Below are 20,622 nucleotides of genomic sequence, written 5' to 3' on the forward strand. Positions count from 1 at the left end.
TTCACGAACCACTCATAAAATTATTCTTCATCATGGAGGTCATAAGTAGTGCATTGTGGGGGTGCAAGTTATAGTTAGCTCACTGCTGAATTTCTGTGGTTTAGGTGTGTGTAAAATCTTTTCATTGAAAAACAATATTCTTCTGTGATAACCAAGATGCTTTTGATCATTTTTGTTGTGAACTTAGAAGCAGCCATGGACTTTTTCCCCATAGTGTACTGACAGAGGAGTAGACCATGTGTTACTTTTCTTGATATTGTATATGTGCTTCTTCAGTATTGTGCCGAGGTAGTACTGAGCCACCCAGGCTCAGTTTCTTCTAAAGGTATCACTAGTGCAGGTGAGGTCTATCCCTGAACCTATCATTTGTGCTTCCTTTCCTTGCTGTATGTTTGCAAAATATATCAATGAAATATATCAATGCACTTGCATTTATTGTATATCAATGCACTTTCACTGCATTTATTGTCTGAGCTGCTGGACATTTGTAACAAATACAGATGTGTGCATCATTTGAACAGCAGTGATTCTTTCTGAATGGTTGGACAGTAATATTGCTTTGCCCTCATATTGGACACCTCTCTAAGCATTCTGTTGGTGTAGGTACTGGAAGTGAAAACCTCCGCAGAGGGACGAAGCTGTGCTTGCAGAGGTTCAGAGGTAAGACATAGCTTCATTCATTGTGCAAGAGCAAGGATCTGCATTTTACCTGACTTTTATCAGGTGAGGGTTATTACAGGATCATTAAAACCAAAAGCAGAAAAATAATATGTATTTACATGTGAAATAGTAAACTGCCCTTTTCAGAGAGTCTGCTCTTGTGAGTGAGCATATCACTGGTCTGTGTTTTGGCAAGGAGAGCCTCTTTCTGCATTGTCAGTTCATGGTACACCGATCCACATATTCTGCTCAAAGGTTGGCCCACCGCTTCCCATTAATGCAATAAAATTGTTTGTGTTAGGTAGCGGTGGATAGAACTCCGCAGAATCTTGTGGAGGTTTTATGTAACTCTGTGGAATTCCACAGAGTAAACTCTTACACCCATAGTAAAATCTGAGCCTAAGCAAAACATCCCTATAACCTTTTTTCAGTGAATTTCTAAGATTTTTTCAATTTGATTTCCTAACTATATGCTCCCTGTACCCTCTGTGTTTTTTTTTTAATTCTAGGTTCAAACTATAATGTCCCTGTAACGTTTGAATTTTTCAAGTGAATTTCAAAGTTTAAAAAAAAATATTATTTCTTAACTATAGCATCCATGTAACCTTTGTTTTTATTTAGCACATCTCTTCGGTTCCTTAATGGTATTTCCTAACTATAATGTTTCTGTCACATTTGGATTTTTGAATGAATTAGCTTTTTTTTTAAAACACACCTAACTATAACATTACTTTAACCTCAGAATTTTAAAGTGATTGTAATCTACAAATATTTTAGGTTAAAAAAATATATTTATATTAAATTGCATAAGTATAAATCTTTTAAAAACAAAATATTCAGTTTTTTTAAATTTTCTGATGTATTGGATTTGTATATCTGACGCGAGCCCTCCTGATGCACACTTTCTGTTCCAGACAATGAGGGAGATCCATGGATCAGGCATGATTTTTAACAACACTTAAAAACATAAATATACACCATAAAATGGATGTTAGAGGTAAGTGATTTTGTAAAATTACATAGAAAAATTATATTCCAACAAGTAATTCTAGCTTACTAAGTTGTTTTAACATATTTTCAGATTCGCCATGAGATTGAGGCATCACCACTAGGCCTGGGCGGTAAAATCTGTTCCGCTTGTGGAATTTGGGTAATTTCGCGTTCCGCGGAGAACGCGGAATTGCCCAAGATTCTGCGTTCCGCAGCTCCACAGAATGTTTTGCATGTTCGCGTTCTCAAAATTTGTGTTCGCAAGATATGTCCCCCCAAGCATGCAAACAGCGTTCGCGAACAGGAAAAAACCTTTGCGAACAAGCAAATCTGTGTGTTTGCAGAATTTCTGCGTGCTCGCAGAGATTTTTTACCATTTTGCGGAGCTTTGCGTACCTCTTCTACAGTAACTTCCTGGCCATTTTCTTCTTCTTTTGGTGTGTCTCTTCCGGTGTCACACCTTTTCAACAGAGTTGGAACTTTTTCTCTGTTTTGGTGTTTTTTTCAAAGTTCTTTTTTAAAATGTTGTCTGGAGGTGACAGACAACAAGAGTTAGAGGAGAGAGAACAAGAAGAAGAATAAAAGAGCCCGAGAAAAATAAGGAGTCCATTGCTTGGAAATTCTTCTCCATTCCTTCTGGAGAGAAGAAGATAGCTGCAAAGGTAGTGAAATGCAACCTTTGAAGCAAAGAACTGCCATGGGGGACTAATAAGAAACATTTGCAAGGCACTAGCAGCATGCTGAAGCACCTTCACACCATACACCCTCAACATCTCACAAGAGCCAAAATAGAGAGGGATGCACCATATGCATCTACATCTGCTGTGGGGTATGTTGCTCCTGGGGACCCGGTTCTGGCTGCTATCACAGTGAATCTACCTGCAGTTATACCACAGAAGCTGAGGGGTGGATCATTTTGCACAGTGTGCAACAAAACTATACCTGTGTCGAACAGTTCATGACAGCATTTGTACAGACTGTGCTAAACTATGAATGTTAATTTTTATCTTTTTAACAAAACTGTTGCGAAAGTTCTGTGCATTTCCGGATTTTATTTGTTATAGCTATTGTTGAAACAAACAACAAAAAAAGTTCCAAAAACATACAGTAAAAGTTCCAAAAACACAAATACATTGTTCTTTTTAGAACCACCTATTCTGATTTAAAGAAAGAAAAACTATGTAATATTTGTGTTGGTTAATGTTTGAATACCTGCTGCTATCTCTCTACATATATGTCACTGTGACTGGGTGTGTTAGAGTATGTATGAGTGTGAGAGTGGTTGTCTGAGTGGCTGTGTGGGTCTAATAATGGATATGTACGTGTGTAATTGAGTGTGGGACTGGGTGTGTTAGTGGCTGTGTGAGTCTGTTAGAAGGTGGAATAGGGTTTTTGTAGGTGTATGAGTGGATGTTTGAGTGTGTGAATGAGTGTGTGATGGGTGTGTGTCTGTGCAAGTGGCTGTGTCAGTATGTAAATAGGTGTGTTATTGGGTGCGTTAGTGTTGCATGGGTGTATTAGTGGGTGTAGGAAAATAGTATCTACTTCTATGGTTACCCTCACTTTTGGCTGGTGCTAAGCTGTATTTTGACTAGTATGACTGAGATCCTGCTAATCAGGGCTATCTGCTTTCTCCCTAAATTGCTGTGTTGAATACTTAGGTACAGTCCAGATTGGATACTGGGATACCCTTATCAGTCCCTAGTATTTGTTACTAAGGTCCCCAGGGCATAGGTACCCCAGATGTCCCCCATGGGATGAAGCATGCAAAATGGAACTACAGGCCTGCTATTTCAGCTTGCACAGACTCAATGGTCGAGTCTGTGGGAGTTCTTTCTGTTTTAGCGCGGGGACACGCTTTGAGCGTAACCAAGCGCTCTATAAATTTCCCTTATTATTATTTGGTGAATGCACCAGTTACTAAAGATATAGGTTTAGTACAGCTAAGGGTCACTGCATTTAAAACCTACAAGTCACCCCTATAGCAGGCCTTTGCAATCCTAAAGGCAGGGTGCTTGGTTCTAAGTGAGAAGGCTCTCAGTGTTTCCCGTACCAGTCTTCTGGACCCAAACAGCACAAAATGGTTGCTGCCAACCAGAGACACAACTCTGCCCTCCTGCTGCTGAGATAAGCTCTAGCAGAGGAAGGTTGAACAATGGGCATCCTGTCACTGGGAGGTGTGATCACCACCAGACAGGAATTCATGGATTGGGTCTAGGTGGGTACACTTGCCAGTGCCAGAAAGTCTGAATGAGGGGCGCTCTTGTTGTCCCCTGTGCATAGTCCAGTTCAAAGTGGTTGGCTCACGCTCTGGTGCGAAAATGGACAAAGGACATAGGAGTAACACAGGACTTCGTTTGGGCCTGACTTCATCTCCCTTCCAGTCTGCTGCATCATCTGTGCTTGTGCATCATTCAGAAACCTTCCAAGGCCAGTGAAGCATCAAAGACAACCAAAGTAATCTCCGTTGGAGTGAAGGAGTCACTCCCCTGAATTTGCAGGCACCACAAATTTAGTCGACCGGTCTGCATATCCTGACCTCCTCCAAACTTCTTGGGCTCTGCAACACAGGTGGTAGTTTTCCACATCTCCCGAGGCCTACTCTACCCTTTCACCCAGTTTGAGACCAGTATCCCTCGAGGGGGTTGCAATAACCAAACCCCTGTGCACAGCGTCCAACTTGCAGTTGCAAAGGCTTGTTGGCTTCTTTCCAAGAACATCTTTGGGCTCCAAGTAGCCCCAACCTCGAGCACCTCCAGTGATCAGAATCTTTAGCCACACCACATTTAGTGCATCATGGCCTGCATCTTTTGGTGAGTTCCTTGAGGTCCTCTCGCGACTCCAGTGCCTTGGGCCTATTGGGTCACTTGTGGGTCACACTTGTTTTTTTTGGCTCCCCTGATTGCTCGGGCCCTACCCTCACTCCTCTACCTTTGGTGAGTCCCCTGGACCTTGTTGATCCTGTCGTTGCTCCTTCTTTGACTCCTGCGTGGCTTCCCTTTGCCAAGGCTTATTGGTGCTCCCGCTGGACCCTTCAGCACGCAACATCCTTTGTGCGACAGCTTGTATCTGGGTCCTTGTCTTCCTCAGCATCACCTGATCCTCACAGCTGAAGAGCCAAGGTCATCATCATCTTCCCTAATGCACCCGACATCGGAGGGCATTCGTCTTCCAAGTCTCCTGGTCACTCCTGAGTGACATAGACTCTGTCCCCTCTGCTTTGAGGTCCTTCTCTTCAAAAATACACATTTGGATTCCCACAGACACTTTTTCCTCTTCCAGCAGTGGCACTTTCCAGAAGTCCTCCATTGGGTTCGACTTCAGTTTCTGACACCAATTCACACGTATACACTGGCTTCCATGATGTAGGTAATGTGGGTACTAGGGTCTCCATGGGTGTGGTGGCTCTACAACCTTCTGTCTTCCAAGGGGTTCTTCCAGGGCCCACTTGGAAGGGTCATTAATCCTTAAAAATCCAACTGCGATTTGCTGATAGACTTGTACAGAGCACGCGGTGGGGTCCACACACTGCACATACTCTCTGTGGGGTCCCAATCTACTTACTTTGGGTGGTTCTGTGGGTCCCCAGCAATTCTACGTTCTCTTGACATTGTCCTGACTCGAGTTGTGGTTCTCATACCACTTTCTTAGTATATGGTTTGGTTCCCCCCGGGACCACTGTGTATTTCATGCTATTTACTGTGTTTCTTTGCTAAAGTATTGTGTGCATTGGATTTATCTCCGTGTTGGAGCTATGAGAATGTACTAGAGAGTATTCTACAATAAATACATATTTTTATAAATACTTGGTGTGTTTTTTTTCACTTAATCTATACCATAAGATTGAATTCTGGTTAAACAAGCTGCTTTACACTCCTTCTGGACTAAGCCTGAAGGCTGCTCTCAACAGCTACCACTTAGAGAGCATTCTAAGATTGTCTAAGACCTCTTAAATCACTATAAAGGATGTCTAGACTGGTGCAGGGTGCCCACTTATTTTAGTGGACATCAAATACCAGGCCAGCTTCTCACAGTGGGTGTGTCAGTGAATTAACCAAAGTGTGCGTGGTTGCGTAAGAGGCTGTGTAGGTATATGAGTAACTCCAGTAGTGGTTTCTGGGTGTGTTAGTGGATGTGTGAATAGGTGTCTGAGTGAGTGTGTTAGTGTGTGAGTGGGTGTCTGAATAGGTTTCTCACTCTATAAATAGGTGGGTGAGGGGCTGTGTAACAAAAACGTTTCAAAAACACACAATAAAAGTTCCAAAAGCACAAACAATGGTTCTTTTTAGAAACACCTATTCTGGTTCAAAGAAAAAGAAAAGTATATGTTATATTTTTGTTTATTAATGTTTGAATACCTGCTGTCATATGTCTACATATATGTCACTGTGACTGGGTATATTAGTGTAGGTATGAGTGTGAAAGTGGTTGTCTGAGTGGCTGTGTGGGTCTAATAATGGATGTGTAAGTGTGTAAATGGGTGTGTGAATGGGTATGTATGTGGCCATGTGAATCTGTCAGAAGGTGTGATAGGGGCTTTGTAGATATAGGATTGGATGTGTGAGTGTGTGAATGAGTGTGCGACTGTGTTTGTCAGTGTGCTTGTCAGTGTGCTAATGGCTGTTTTAGTGTGCATATAGGTTTATTAGTGGGTGTGTCAGTGTATGAGCCAATATGTGAGAGGTTGTGTGAGAGGCTGTGTACGTGTGTGAGGAACTGTAGGAGTAGTTTTCTGGATGTGTCAGTGGATGTGTCAATGTGTGAATGGGTGTATGAGTGGGTATCTGAGTATGTGAATGGATGTTTGAGTGCATGTGTGAGAATGGGTGTGTGAGTAGGTGTCTAACTCCATGAATAGTCATATGAATAGCTGTGTAAGTAGATTTTTCAGAATGTTAGTGGGTGTTGTAGTGGTTATTTGGGTGTATGCATGGATGGGTGAGTGTGCCAACTGGTGTGTGACTGAGTATTTAAGTAGCTGTGTAGGTGTATCACTAGGTGTGTTAGTGGTTTTTTGGGTGTGGGGGTAGATGTGTAATTATGTGAATGGGTGTGTGAGTGGATATGAGTGTGTGGATGGGTGTGTGAGTAGATGTGTGAGTCTGTGAAGAGGCTGCAGTGGTAGTTTTGTGAGTGTGTGAGTGGGTATATGTATCTGTAAATGGGGGTGTGAGTGTGTGTGTCAGTGTGTGAATGAGTGTGTGAGTGGGTATTTGAATAGGATGGGTTAGTAGGTGTGTGAATGGATGTATGAGTGGGTGTCCAATTGGGTGTGTGGGTATGTGAGGAGGTACAGTAGTGTTTTCTGGGTGTGTGACTGTGAATAGGTGTGTGAGTGGTAATATAAGTGGCTGTGTGGGCACGTCAGTAGCTGTGTGAGTGACTGTATGGCTGTGTTAGTGGAAATATAAATGTCTATGTGGGTGTATAAGTGGGTGTGTGAGTTGGAATGTAAGTAGCTGTGTAGGTATGTGAGAGGGTGTGAGAATGTCTAGATAAGTGTGTGAGTGGGTATGTGAGAACCTCTGTGAGGGCGAGCTGGTGTGTGAGGTGGTGTATGGGTGTGTTAGTGGATGTGTAAGTGAGTGTATCAGGGTATGACTAGCTACTCTTTGGGTTTGCAAACGTGTCTTTGAATAATTATGTAAGTTCGTGAGACATTAATTTCTGTATAGGTTTTAAAGTGGTGTAAAAGTGGTTGTATGGGAGTATAAGTGGGTGTCTGACTGTATAAGTCGCCGAATGTTTAAAAAAAATTATAATCTGGAACACCCTCACAATGTAATCTATTGGAACAACACTGGGATAAGTAATTAATAAACCACATTAATAATAGATGGTGCCATCCATCTGTATGAAAGAGAAAAAAACAAATATGAATTAGTACTACACTTTAAAAAATCAAAGTGTTAACAAAATATTAGCAGTGCATAACTTTATCGAGTAATAAATCACTACACAAGCTCTAATGCTATGTTATAATAAAAATCAGCATTTCAATTTTGCTGTTTTACTGTTCTCATATGTTATACTCATGGAACATCAATGTTGTACTGTATAAAGAATCATCCTTTTACATTGGGGAATAAACAATCATGTAGACTGTATAAAAAACTGAACTGCAGAGTATGTCACTGCAAATAAGCAACACAGCTCATTACATACACTACACTTTTTTTAAATGATCTTGTTGTCTATAGTTGCAGTACTAATCCAACGAAATATATACTGAAATCAGAACTTCATTATTGGAAGTGCTACAGTAACACAACTAAATAAATAAGGCACATCAAAGCCATATAAAGATATCACCCTTTAGGGCACATAATGTCATAAACCCTGATAATGCATGTACAATAACTATTCCGGATTTACAACTTTCACCCTCCTTAGAAATTTGCTTCCAAAAACAAAAGATATTAATTTGGTAATTTCCAAGGCAATCTTTACCTGAATGTAAGGTTCCTATGGTTACATTCTGTACACCCACATATGCCTTTTAGTTTAGATAGTATAATGACCAGAACTAATACTAACTCCTTCATGAAGTGATACGATAGTAGTGTATGTTTTACCAGAAATATATATTTGTCCTGGCCTAAAGTTAGTAATCTCAGCATTTTATTTAGTACCAACTGCTCTGCATCATTGTAACATTAAAATGGCATAATTGCCAGTTGTTGAAACACATAAAGTCGACAGAACACCTGTTTGACAATTCAGGCGCACATTATTTTGTGTAGCCTTTCTCACTAATGTCTCAAAAGTCACACTTTTGGAATCACATAACGTTAAATAAATAAAATGCTCTGATTCTATATCTGCAGTTGATCTGTAGGAGCAATCTGAACATTCATGGTGCCATGAGTTACTAAGTTCAATTAACTCATTAACACATATCTCCTCCTCTTCTAAAGCACTAAACATCACCGTTAGAAACTCCAGTGTATCCTCTTGTAATTTAGGGTAAACTGTACAGATCCACTACATGTTTCTACAATGTGCCAAATTACTAATGCACAATGTGTTTTAGTTTTGTCACTATGCAAATGTTGCAACACAGTGCAAAACACAATGCCTTCTGTTGATTTTCTTCAATTTTATCTACAACACGAAGTAATGCAAACTATATGTTTAGCACAACATTAGCATAGCAGTTGACATCAGAGGGGTTTGACAACTGGTAACCAACGATATATCCCTGAGTTCAATTTTTTTTTCTTCTTAAAACTTCCTTCTCTTTTATTTCCTTCCTCACAACAGCATCACTGCACTGCTTTGAGACGTTCGAAAGATGGAATGTTTCTCATAAACTGGATACTATCCTAAAAGAGGAGCATTCAGTCTTTCTAATCTGTAGTATTCTTTAACACAACTTGAGTCCATGTTTAGTCTGCCTTAATCAAATAAAACTAGATACAATCCAGACAATGGCCTATGAATAGTACCAGCATATAAATCTTTCACAAGCCAAATAAAGTGGATACATTGCACAATTTGCTTAGTAATCAGAAGTTATTCCACCGGATTCCTATTAGTAAAATTAATAAAATTGACAACGTTGCCCATAGCACCATTAACTAAACCTTCTTTAACCCCTCCTCTGCTAGTCCCCCCCCCCCCCCCCGCTAAGCCTTTTTTTGGCTTTTTTGGGTAGTTCGCACTTAGGCCCCTGTAACTTTTTGCCCAAATAAGGTGTCCACACCAAATTTGCGTCCTTGTCTTCCAACATCATGGGGATTTTAGAAGTACCCAGGGTTTGGTGATTCCCAGAAATTAGCCAAAATACAGTAAACGTTTTTTTTGGTGGGGGGAAGTGCTGCAGATGAAACCCTCTGTTTTTTTTTCCCTGCAAATGGTATCAACAAAGGGTTTGTGGTGCTAAAATAACCATCTTTCCAGCTTTCAGGGACTGGCAGACGTTTGTCAGAAAACCCACATTTTTTACACAGTTTAGGCATTTTACTGGGACAGCCTATTTTTGCAATTATTTATGCCTTCAACCTCTTTCCAGTTAATGGTGAAAATGGGTATGAAAGCAATAATGGATCCCGGAAAGCTATACATTTCAGAAAAGTAGACAACATTTTGAATTCAGCAAGGGGTCATTTGTGTAGATCCTTAAAGGTTTTTTTTATAGAAACTAACAGCTGAAATAGGAAAAATTGAAAATGAATAAATAAAAACGACCATTTGTGCCAACATTTTTCTGTAACTTCTTTCAAGTATGACAGATATTTGAAAGCGATATACCGTTAGATCCGCTGGACCTTTCTGGTTGTGAGGATATATAAAACATGTAGGTTCACCCAGAACCCAAGGAACCTAGAGCCAATAACTGAGCAGTGTCTTGCAATTTCTTTTATTGTGTACCGGGTATTTAGCAATTAATTTGTGAAAATAAAAGCAGTGAAAAATCGGTATGAAAGACACCTATGTATTTCTGAAATGGGAACCAAATATAGATTTTAGAAACAGTAGCTATTTGCACATCTCCAAAATTGTGGGTACCCATACAAGCATGTGAATTATAGGACATTTTTCAAAGTGACTTCTTTTTTACACATTTTCTTACATTTTGAAGACAGAAATGCATCAAAAGTCAATAGGTAATAACAGTTGCTCTACAATTATGTGTTCCACTAAGTCTCCTGATAAAAATGGCACCCCACTTGTGTGAATCTAGGATGAGGTGCCTTGAGTGGCTCTTACCAGGTTCTGTTACCCAGAATCCCTTGCAAACCTCAAACTTTGTAAACAAAAAACACATTTTCTTCACATTTCTGTAATAGAAAGTTCTGAAATATGCCTGGATCCACAAAAATCCACCCTCCCTGCATTCCCCAAAGTCTGCCAAGAAAAATGGTACCTCACTGTGTAGGTAGGCTGGTGCTTGCAACAGGAAAAGGCCCAAAATGCAACATGGACACACCACATTTTTACCGTGAAAGCTGACCCCTTTTTTGCAAAGTGACTAGCTGTAGATTTTGAACCATAGCTTCCCCGGCACCTAAGGAAACCTAGTAACCCTATACATTTTTGAAAACTAGACTGCCAGGGAAATCTAGAATGGGGTGACTTGTCTGGCTCTCCCCAGGTTCTGCTACACAGAATCCCTGGCAGACCTCACACTTTGTAAAAAAAAAATAATAATTAGGCACATTTCTGTGATGGAGCGTTCTGTAATCTGTTTGGATCCACAAAACTCCATCTACCCTGTATTCCCCAATGTTTTCAGAGAAAAATTATACCTCACAAGGGCCCTAAACATATTGTGGAGACTTCAAAATTACCTATCATAAAACGACCTGGTTTTGCAGGGTGGGCACCTGGGTTTTTGAAGTTGGGCTCAAGGCGAAAATCTAGGGAAGTCTACCAAACTGACACATTTATGAAAACTAGACATCCTGGGAATTTCAGTAAGGTATCGCTTGTGTGACTCCCCCAAAAGTTCCCTACCCAGAATCCCCTGCAAACCTCAATTTAAAAAAAAAAATATCTAATGTTTCTCAAGTTTTTGTGTGGCAAAGTTGTAGGATCACAAATTTTCTACCACCCAGCGTTCCCCCAGGTCTTCTGATAAAAATGGTACCTTACTTGTGTGGGTGGGTCAAGTACCCCCAACAGGCAAGGACCCTAAATGTATTGTGGAGATTTCCATCGAGGTGTGACTTGTGTGGATCCCCCAACGTTTTCCTACTCAGAATCCCCTGCAAACCTCAAATTTAGCTCAAGAAATCACTTTTTCCGCACATTTTTTGTGGGATCATCATGCCGGCACAAATGTCCTACCACCCAGCGTTCCCCTTGTTCACCCAAGTAAAATGATACCTCACAGCAATTCAAAGTTGAATGATGCACACTCCTCCAATGTAGGCATTAGACACACAATATGTTTACCTTCTTTTATAAGAGTGAACACTAGTTCTGCTTCTGTCTTCATTGTTAGCTAAGGTTTTTGAAGAAGACGACTTCCTAAAACACGCCATCCCTCTTTAGAAAGAACACCTACTCTCCTCTCATTTAATCATTGTCTGATGCTTGTCCCATATTCCTAATTAGTTCTTTGTAGTCACAATGTAACCAAATGGTAACATTTTCAATGCTTCCCCCAAAATTCCGTTCTCAGGACCTCTTGCATTCTCAAATGCACAAAGGCAAGCATTAAGTTTGAGACCATGCTCACCTCATTGATGATTAAAAGTTATTACTTTTTTAACACTGACACTTCATGACAAGCTTCACTGGATAACTTATGGTATTCCAGTTTGTTGTCTTACTCCACAGTCAGCATCAAAAGTCGATGTAAAGTAATTCCTTTTATAATGTGTGCAGCTAATCCAGTAGATATTGTAACCAGACATGATAAATACAGTTTGCAGTCTTCTTTAGGAAAGCAGTAAGAACTTGTAATAAGAAACTTTTATCAGTATCAGTACCAGTTTAACCACTGACATACAACAGTATACACTCAAATGTTGAGCATGAACACTCTTGTCATGAAGCAATCCATGCTCAATTGTAACTTTCACTTCCATGTAAATTTACATTTGCTCATCATTTAGCTTTCCAACTGAATCTGCCAAATCAATTGTTTTCTGTCTTTCTTGCTCAACTACAGTTTTCACCTCATTCACTGGTATAGCAACTTCTTTTTTAATTATTGCCTATCCCAGCGGGTTCTGACTTTGAAGACCTGAACTTTGGCTGCTTTGTGAACTCTCCTCAGCTACCTCAGCAGCAATTGTTTCTTCCTGCTCAATTTCTTCATTCGACATTTTCAAGTTGTTCGGAAATACCGATCACTTAGTACTATCCTTTGCAGCATTGAAAGAGTCTTCATATCATTCAAACTTTCCTTACAATTCTGATTCAGAACGTCAAGATTTAAACAGCTGCAAAAGTGCAGAATAGAAAAATTATCTTTTTTTCAGCATAGCGCTAGCATGTTTGTTTTTACAATGTGAGTACTATCTGGCTCAAATTCGGCAAGATGTAGAATTTTGAATTGATGCTAGGCCTAGACTCACCCAAACAATGCCTCTCTACTCAGGATATAAACTAAATGAACTCAACCAATCACAGCATTCATAGGATTTCATTAACCTGTGTTAAAGCATCTTCAAACTGAAGCTGTACAATTTGTTTGATGAAAAGCTTACAGCAGAAATCTCTTCCCACACATCTTTTATCTCTGTTTTCTCAGATTTTATGTATGAAGTAGCATAATGAGCAACAGCCATAGAGTTGTTTGTCACAAATTGAATATCCATATTGGCATTCCACATTTTCCAAATGAGAGGATTGTAGTCATTAATATATTTCGAAACCTGTCCTCTCCTGAGGTTGTATGTGATTTCCGGTGATATGGAAGTAAGGGTGTGCCTCACTGTAGACATAAATCTGTTCACTCTTCCTTTTGAAATAACAGGCTTTGTAAACCTAAAACGATAATTTGTTTTAAACTTTCCTTTAGCTCTTCATTTCCCTCAAGAGTACTTTTCCAATCTATGTGATTGGAAATGCAGTAATTGCTGTTTTGGGCCTTTTTCCTAATTGTCTTTCGGAATTCTACATGTAATATATTGTTCTATGAAAAAAGTACAGAGTCATATGTGTCTGTTCCAAATTTATGTGCATCTTTTACCCATGACAGCATATTAATATGAGGTGCACCTCTTGCTTGGTACTCTTTTCACCAAAAGAAATCAGTAAGTTCGTCAAGAGGTGGATTTTTTGTTGCTACAGATGAAGGACAACATAGCTTGTGTTCTGTGGTTAAAGTACCTGCACACATTTGCAGGATCCATGGAGCAATGTTCTCCTGGAATCTTCCATTTGATGACTTTAATGTTAGAGTTTGCTTCTCTTAAAAACTCATGTAAATCATCCCATGTATGTGTCGAACATCTCAGTGTTACAAACCAAGTCGGTGCACCTACATATCGCAACATACACTTAAGCTCACAATGATGACAATACCAGCATTTATTGATCATACGCTGGCATGCGCTCAAATTTATCAAATTGTTCTTGATGTTCTTATCTTTTCCATGAATTTTTTCAACAAAGTCACATTTATATATTGACTCCTGTCTTAAGAATATGCTTAACAACATAAGACAGACAAGATACATCACTTTCAAATAAGAGATGGAATGCATTTCACATACTTTGTCAAGATCTAGGGTCCTCTGAAATATAATCTTGTCGACCTATACTCTGCTACAGGTATTTTCACAGGGTAATCCTCATAATGACTGCCTACTCCAGTAGGAAATAGTTGACAAAAACATTGAGCCTCCAAAACACTCATTAAAGCTTCTTTAACTTGTTTTATCTGATACAGTTCAATGGCATCCCCCATAATCTATAAAGTAGTGGATGGATACATTAGTGCTCATATATTTTTTCAGATCTACTTCTATCCACTTTTTCAAACTGTCCACTTGAAGGCAACATTTCTTCCTCCATTCAACTTCCCTGTTTGACATCTTTTTAGCATACATTATTGCCTTACAGATACAATGTAGCTTTCTTCACCTTATTTCCATCATCTAATTCCTGTCAGAGTTTTTAGTTTTTAGTGGGCATGCATTTCACTAGAATAACAAGTGATTCTTACAAATCTCTCTCTACACCCACAGTTTCAAATATTATGTTTAAAATCTGAAGGGAAATACACAGCTCTACCTTTAACCCTTTTCCGAAACTCATTGGGTAGTAATTTCCCAGTCTTTGGTGCCATACAAACTATTGCTTAAAAAGGGCATATAGATTGTATCAGTATTATCTCATAAACATTCAAATGTCAAATTTCTTTGGGAATTTCAACCACCTGTAATTTATTGTATATTGGTTTAACAGGCATTTTTTGATGTCGTCTAATTTGTCATAGCAATACTTGCACATAATCTGGCATGTTGACAAATAAATACGCTGAAAAATCTAGGCACTTTTTTTGTTTTCTTCTTCAGATTTTAAGCACACATCATCATTTAGAATGTTGCCTTTTAGTGGTTGCACTGACAACAAGTACAAATATAGTTTGGTTTGTCCGTAGAAACTGCATTCCTCTTTGCTACTTCTCGTCTGAAGTTATCAGTAACAATATCTGTGTTTTATTCCTCTACACCTGAACATGCCAACTCCTCCTTTTGCCCAGACTGCACTTCAGGACCAAAGAAACATAAATGAATGTCTCCATAAACACTTTCAACCTGTAATACTGTAACATGAAGAAGTGCTTTGTTCATTTCTCCTAAACACAATGCAGGTCTTTTTACAAAATAAGTCTTCTAACTAAATCGAGCATTTTGAGTGAAGAACAGCCTACATTAGAAAATTATGAAAAGTACTTCTGCACACTTTCCTGGACAGGCACGCCAATAAGTGTTCTTGTAAATTAGAATATTTCCTCACTTCACATGGATCTAATGCTTGCAGCATTGTAATTATCCGCTTCACACGTTTAGATGGAAATTGACATAGAAAAGTTCTTAGTATATCACTTCAATTCAATTCAACTTTATTCGGTGGAAAAAAATCTCACCATAAAAGTATACAGTTAAAAAACATTTCTTTATATACATATTCATCAGCAGTCCATATGAATACAGAAAAAAGATCTATAAAGCACATTTTAAAATTATTAAAATAAGGAGGTCATTATACTCCCCATTTTTCAGTAGGTGCAATAATACATTATAAACTATTCAAGGAGCATTGCGTTCATCTTAGGGGGGAAAGTGCTAGTGCGTGAATGTGCAAAATTGTAACTAAAGTGCAATGTGTCACATCTCTAAAGGTACAGATCAGAATTAATAAATTCATATATTTACATTACTAATTAAAACAATTAGCCAGTTAAAAAGACATTGTTTCATTTCTTCTTACATCATAATCGATTTCCTACACTTAAAAATACTTTTTAAAAAGGTTGTTACGGAGGCTAACACAAATACTGTCTTTAGCTGTTGTAAAGCCATGAAAGCTGGGCGGCATTGCCTTATACCAAGTGATTTTAACACAGGGATTATCCACAATTTCCTCTGCACTGAATAAAATTTACAGAAAAATACCACATGAATGGTTGATTGTCCTGAAATATCATCACATGGACAATTACACAATTCTTTTGACCAATCATTGACATTAGGGAAGCTTATTGATCTATGTAGTATACCTAGACGACATCGCATTAAAAGAAATTTATCAAAATCACATGTTATCAAGTCTAGGTATGATTGAAATTTAAAAGATGTTAAACTGAGGTTATGCGCCTGCACCGTTATTTTATTCATTTCTATACATAACCTCTGATCGCTCAAAAAACTTAAGCACTCTTTTTTGAGGTCCTTCCTTGTCATCCTGAGCATGGAAGAAGGTTCATCATAAAAATCTTGGTGACCCAAATTATATAAAAATGTTTTAACATAGAGCAACCATCTGACTTGTTTGACTCCATCCAAACCCATACAGTCTTTAAGGATCAGGCGATTTAGCTTCATCTCCTCTATTGTCCAAACCCTATGCCACAAAAGAACTGGTTGAATCTTTATGATATCCTTCAAATATGTCAACCCTAGTTATGTGTGGCAAATAAAAGAGGAAGTACTGTTTGGGACCATCAATAGAAACCTAAAAAAAATATATTTTCAGCTACCTGGATGGAGTTAACGTCCATGTGCCCCCAAACACCCGCTCCATATGTGGCTACGGTGACACATTTTGCTTTATATATATTTAGTAGTTCTAACGTCAGGCGTCTACCCAATTGCCTACTAAAATTAGATAGGGCAGTCAGGGTCCTTATAAACAGTAGTCTTCTTGTTTTAACTGCATATCACTTTATTGGTGAATACTACAAATACTACTGCATTCCCTTTTACAAACTGGGGCATGTCTTCGCCTTCCTTGTACCTCTTTCTCTACATTTCTAGGAATCCTCTCCTCTTTTGCAATTGTAGTACCTTCTTTTTACTCATAGCATCGCCCCTTTGTCTCAACTGCATGCACTAATTCATTCTGTTATAAGTTGCTTTCTTCATTAAAGAAAGCCTCAGTAATAGACGTATGCTTCCATTCTACTTTGAACATTTTTGAAAAATTACTTTTATTAATAAGCTTTTTGGGTCTTTTTTTTCTTCAAAGACAATCCTATTTTATCCAGTTTTTTCAGTATCAATATCAATAGTTTGTGCTACAAGGAAAACACTCTATTAACCACACACTCATATGACTTCCTTCAAATTAAAGCCAAGTTATCCAAGCTTGATGCCACCCATATTTCACCCCAATACAGGAACTCCGTCTTATACTTAGGAATGGTCATGCTGGGTCTAAATTCTACAAAATACTCGCCACTCGTAAAACCCATTGTCACCCACCCTTAGCACAGAAATGTACTACCTACCTCACTGCTCTCCCAAGTGAGGACCCCTGGACGAAGATAGGTTCACACTTACTTCGATATCAATTCAATCCCTCGCTGACCCAAACCAAATTCTATGCCTCACACTTCATGTACTGGACCCCGGCAAAAATATTCTGCCTCCAGCTCATAGATGCAAACACATGCTGGGCATGTGTCTTGTCACCCAGAGATGAAGAAATGAACAACTTAGACGGTCCACAGTGAAATGGCTGGTCAATACTGTAGTGTCTGGCACCACAAGGGTTTATTAAAAGAACCCTCACACACCAACCTAGTTGGTGTCATGCTTCATCATCGGGGTCCCAGCTGAGTAGCTGAAAGCTACTCAGCTGTGCTGCGACACCTGACTCAGTGGAGCTGGTTTGAGAAAGTGATGAAGTGGTGTGGTTTAAAAATGCCTCTGGGAAACTCACTAATAATTACTTTATTCCAAGTGGCCCATGGTATATTAAAAAAGTTACGAGTGCATAATATTGTTAGACTTGTAATTTGCGTCTTAATTATCCTTGGTCTACACGTTTCAGCTCTTACGAAAAATCTTTAAGGGAGCTTTCTTCAGGACCTCTCTACAATAAATATGGGTGAAAGTGAAAATAGTGAGTGGTAAAAGATTTAACCACGTGTTCACGCATTTGCACACTCGCTAATGTGTGCATTTTATGCTTTGTGGACTGACCGTACACTTGGTCCACTGTCATGCGTGTACCTGTGAAGATAAATTGGGACAAAATGATACAATACAACACAACACACAACATATAAAATATGCAGTTTATGCCAAGTTCATTCTGTTGTCATCCTTGTGGTTACAGAAACAGTCAGTGTCAGGTTTACGTATATCGCAATTCATACATATGTCATGCATTCAACAATGGCATGCTTGTGTCCGATTTGGTGTGCATGCCATGATGAGCCTGGATTCTTTTTTTGGATTTATACGCTACTTGGGGTGTCAACTATCAGAGTGCTTGCTTGATAGTTACCCTTAACGGCGGTTGAGAAACCGCGTGGAGCCAGCTGAAAAGCACCAAGCGCGTGCAGGATTATCGGTAATAATATTGATAATCTTAATCATATGGGCTTTGAGGTGCCAGAAGCAAAATTGACCCTAAATAAGTCACGTTTTGATAATTACGTTATTTACGCAAATTCATATACAGAGATGCAGAGTGACTCTAACTCGTCACTCTGCTACTTTACACTATCAGAAACTCCACAGGATTTTGAAACGTACCGCTCCTCCACTTTTTATTGTGACTCGCCCTCAGTGTGTGTCAATAGGAGCTCACCTCTCCCAGAAAAAGATCGGCAATGAATTTGCATAAATAATGTATTTATCTAAATGGGAATGTGGGAATAAAGTAATTATTAGTGAGTTTCCCAGAGGTATTTTTAAACCACACCACTTCATCACTTTCACAAAACATCAAAAAACCCAGCTCCACTGTAGTCAGGTGTCGCAGCACAGTTGCGTAGCATTCGACTACTCAGCTGGGAAATCGATGATGAAGCATGACACCAACTAGGTTGGTGTGTGAGGGTTATTTTAATAAACCCTTGTGGTGCCAGACACTACAGTATTGACCAGCCATTTCACTGTGGACCGTCTAAGTTGTTTATTTCAAAATCTAGGGACAGGGATGGCCCGCTCTCTTTCCTAACTCTCTCCTTTGTTGTTCTCAACCCAGACATAAAGAACGTATGTTCTTCTCTTGCCCCTATCTGCGCAAAAATTGGTGAGATATCTCCCTCCAACTGCAAACATATTCCAAACACCCATCTCAGTATCGTTTCCACTTATTCTTCTAGAACCAAATTCCCTCAATTGATCTTTCTGACACAGATCTTTCCCTCCTTGACCTTTTCCTCAACATTGCTATCATAGTAATATTGATTGTTTGGAAATCTAGTAACTATGTATCATATCATACCTGGTGGGCCTGTGCTACCTATATAAGAATCACACACTTAACTCAATCTAGTAACAAATGTTCTCCTGTAACTTCTCATCATATTTGGGAGACAGCAGGGGGTATATTTACTTGTTTCTTGGGCAGCGCAGCTGCATGAGAAGGAGAGAGCAGGAGACTGCCATATTTACAGAAATATGGCACTCTCCTCCCCTCTCTCTAGCGCCGGTGCTTAAATATGTTGCTGTGCACCTATGACACACCTTTGCACCATAGTGCAAGGGTGTCTCCATGAGTCTAGCATAGGTTTTGTACTGGAAGTGTTTGTTGCCTTGGAAGGGAACCCTTCCAGTACTAAATGCTATACTTAGACTAACTTGAAATCTTTCCCATTTTGTATATGTGCTGTACAGTGCAGCACACATGCAAAGTCACAAAAGAAAGGATAAATGAAAGCATTTCTCCTTCATAGTGCCTATTTGAAATGGATGCTATTTTCTCATGTTAAACTGTGTCTACTTTTTTAAGGGTTTAGCATCAGGAACCATGGGTGGTTGCATGGAAATGCCCATACACCACCCATGGTACGCTCCCTTGGTGCTAAGTAATGCAAAGCAGAGCTTTGTGCTGCTTTGCGATACTTTTGGTGGTTTTCCAGTTCTAAACAAGATTAGCACTGGAAAGTAAACTAGAAAAAAAAAGATTTAGCATCATTGTGCATCACTTTTGTGACACAAACATGGTGTTACTTCTTAATAAACACACCCCAAGATCTATTTAAACGCAGCACATAATGGGCAATTCTCCAATGCCAATCAATCATGGCCACAAATGTTTTTTACGGTTGAAACTACCCATAATTTAAAAACAGTCTTATCGAATCACAAGAAACTGATTTGTCCTTCTGTCCTTTCCCTATTGTTAGTTCTTGAAACAGACCATAACTACAATGATGTGTAAGATACTTATATGATACTAACACACCCCTTGAGGCTAACCATTTCCTCAAACACCCATTGCTACATATCTCTCCTACACACCAACACTGTATCCTCAAGCTTCAATCTATTAGCACAATTTCTACCAAACTAAAACAGGGTACTCCTGCTGATGATAATCATAAATACCACAGTGATGTACATGCCTTGGCAATAATAATGATTTTTGCTAATTTTTTGTTCTCCTCACTCCTTGGTTTCTCTTCTGTAATGGTTTTTGTATTTCCAAAATGGCAATAAATTATTTTAAACTAAAAAACGATCCAGCCCTCAGGTCATAGAACCAAGGTGTCTGCTACTCACAGTAACCCCAACTACCCACAACTAAGTTTGAACGATCAATTCAGCATTTTATCTCTCATTAGCACCCTATCAATGAGCCACTACAGCAGTATTTCACCACAATATATGTATCGCCCCCCATGGTGTATTGCATCTTATAGTTAAACATTGAACTTGTTACTTTGAAGCATACCCAAAGCCACAGTCCTAGCACTGCCTATATACACCAGTTGCAATACACTACACCAACCCATCTCCTCCCCAGACCTTGAAAAGATTCCACACTGCACATAATCATTACTCTGTAACTACAGGGGGTCACGGGACAGTTCATGGCCGCTTTGTG

This window comes from Triturus cristatus, chromosome 8 (genome assembly GCF_964204655.1).
Source record: "Triturus cristatus chromosome 8, aTriCri1.1, whole genome shotgun sequence".
In the NCBI taxonomy this organism is placed as follows: Eukaryota; Metazoa; Chordata; class Amphibia; order Caudata; family Salamandridae; genus Triturus; species Triturus cristatus.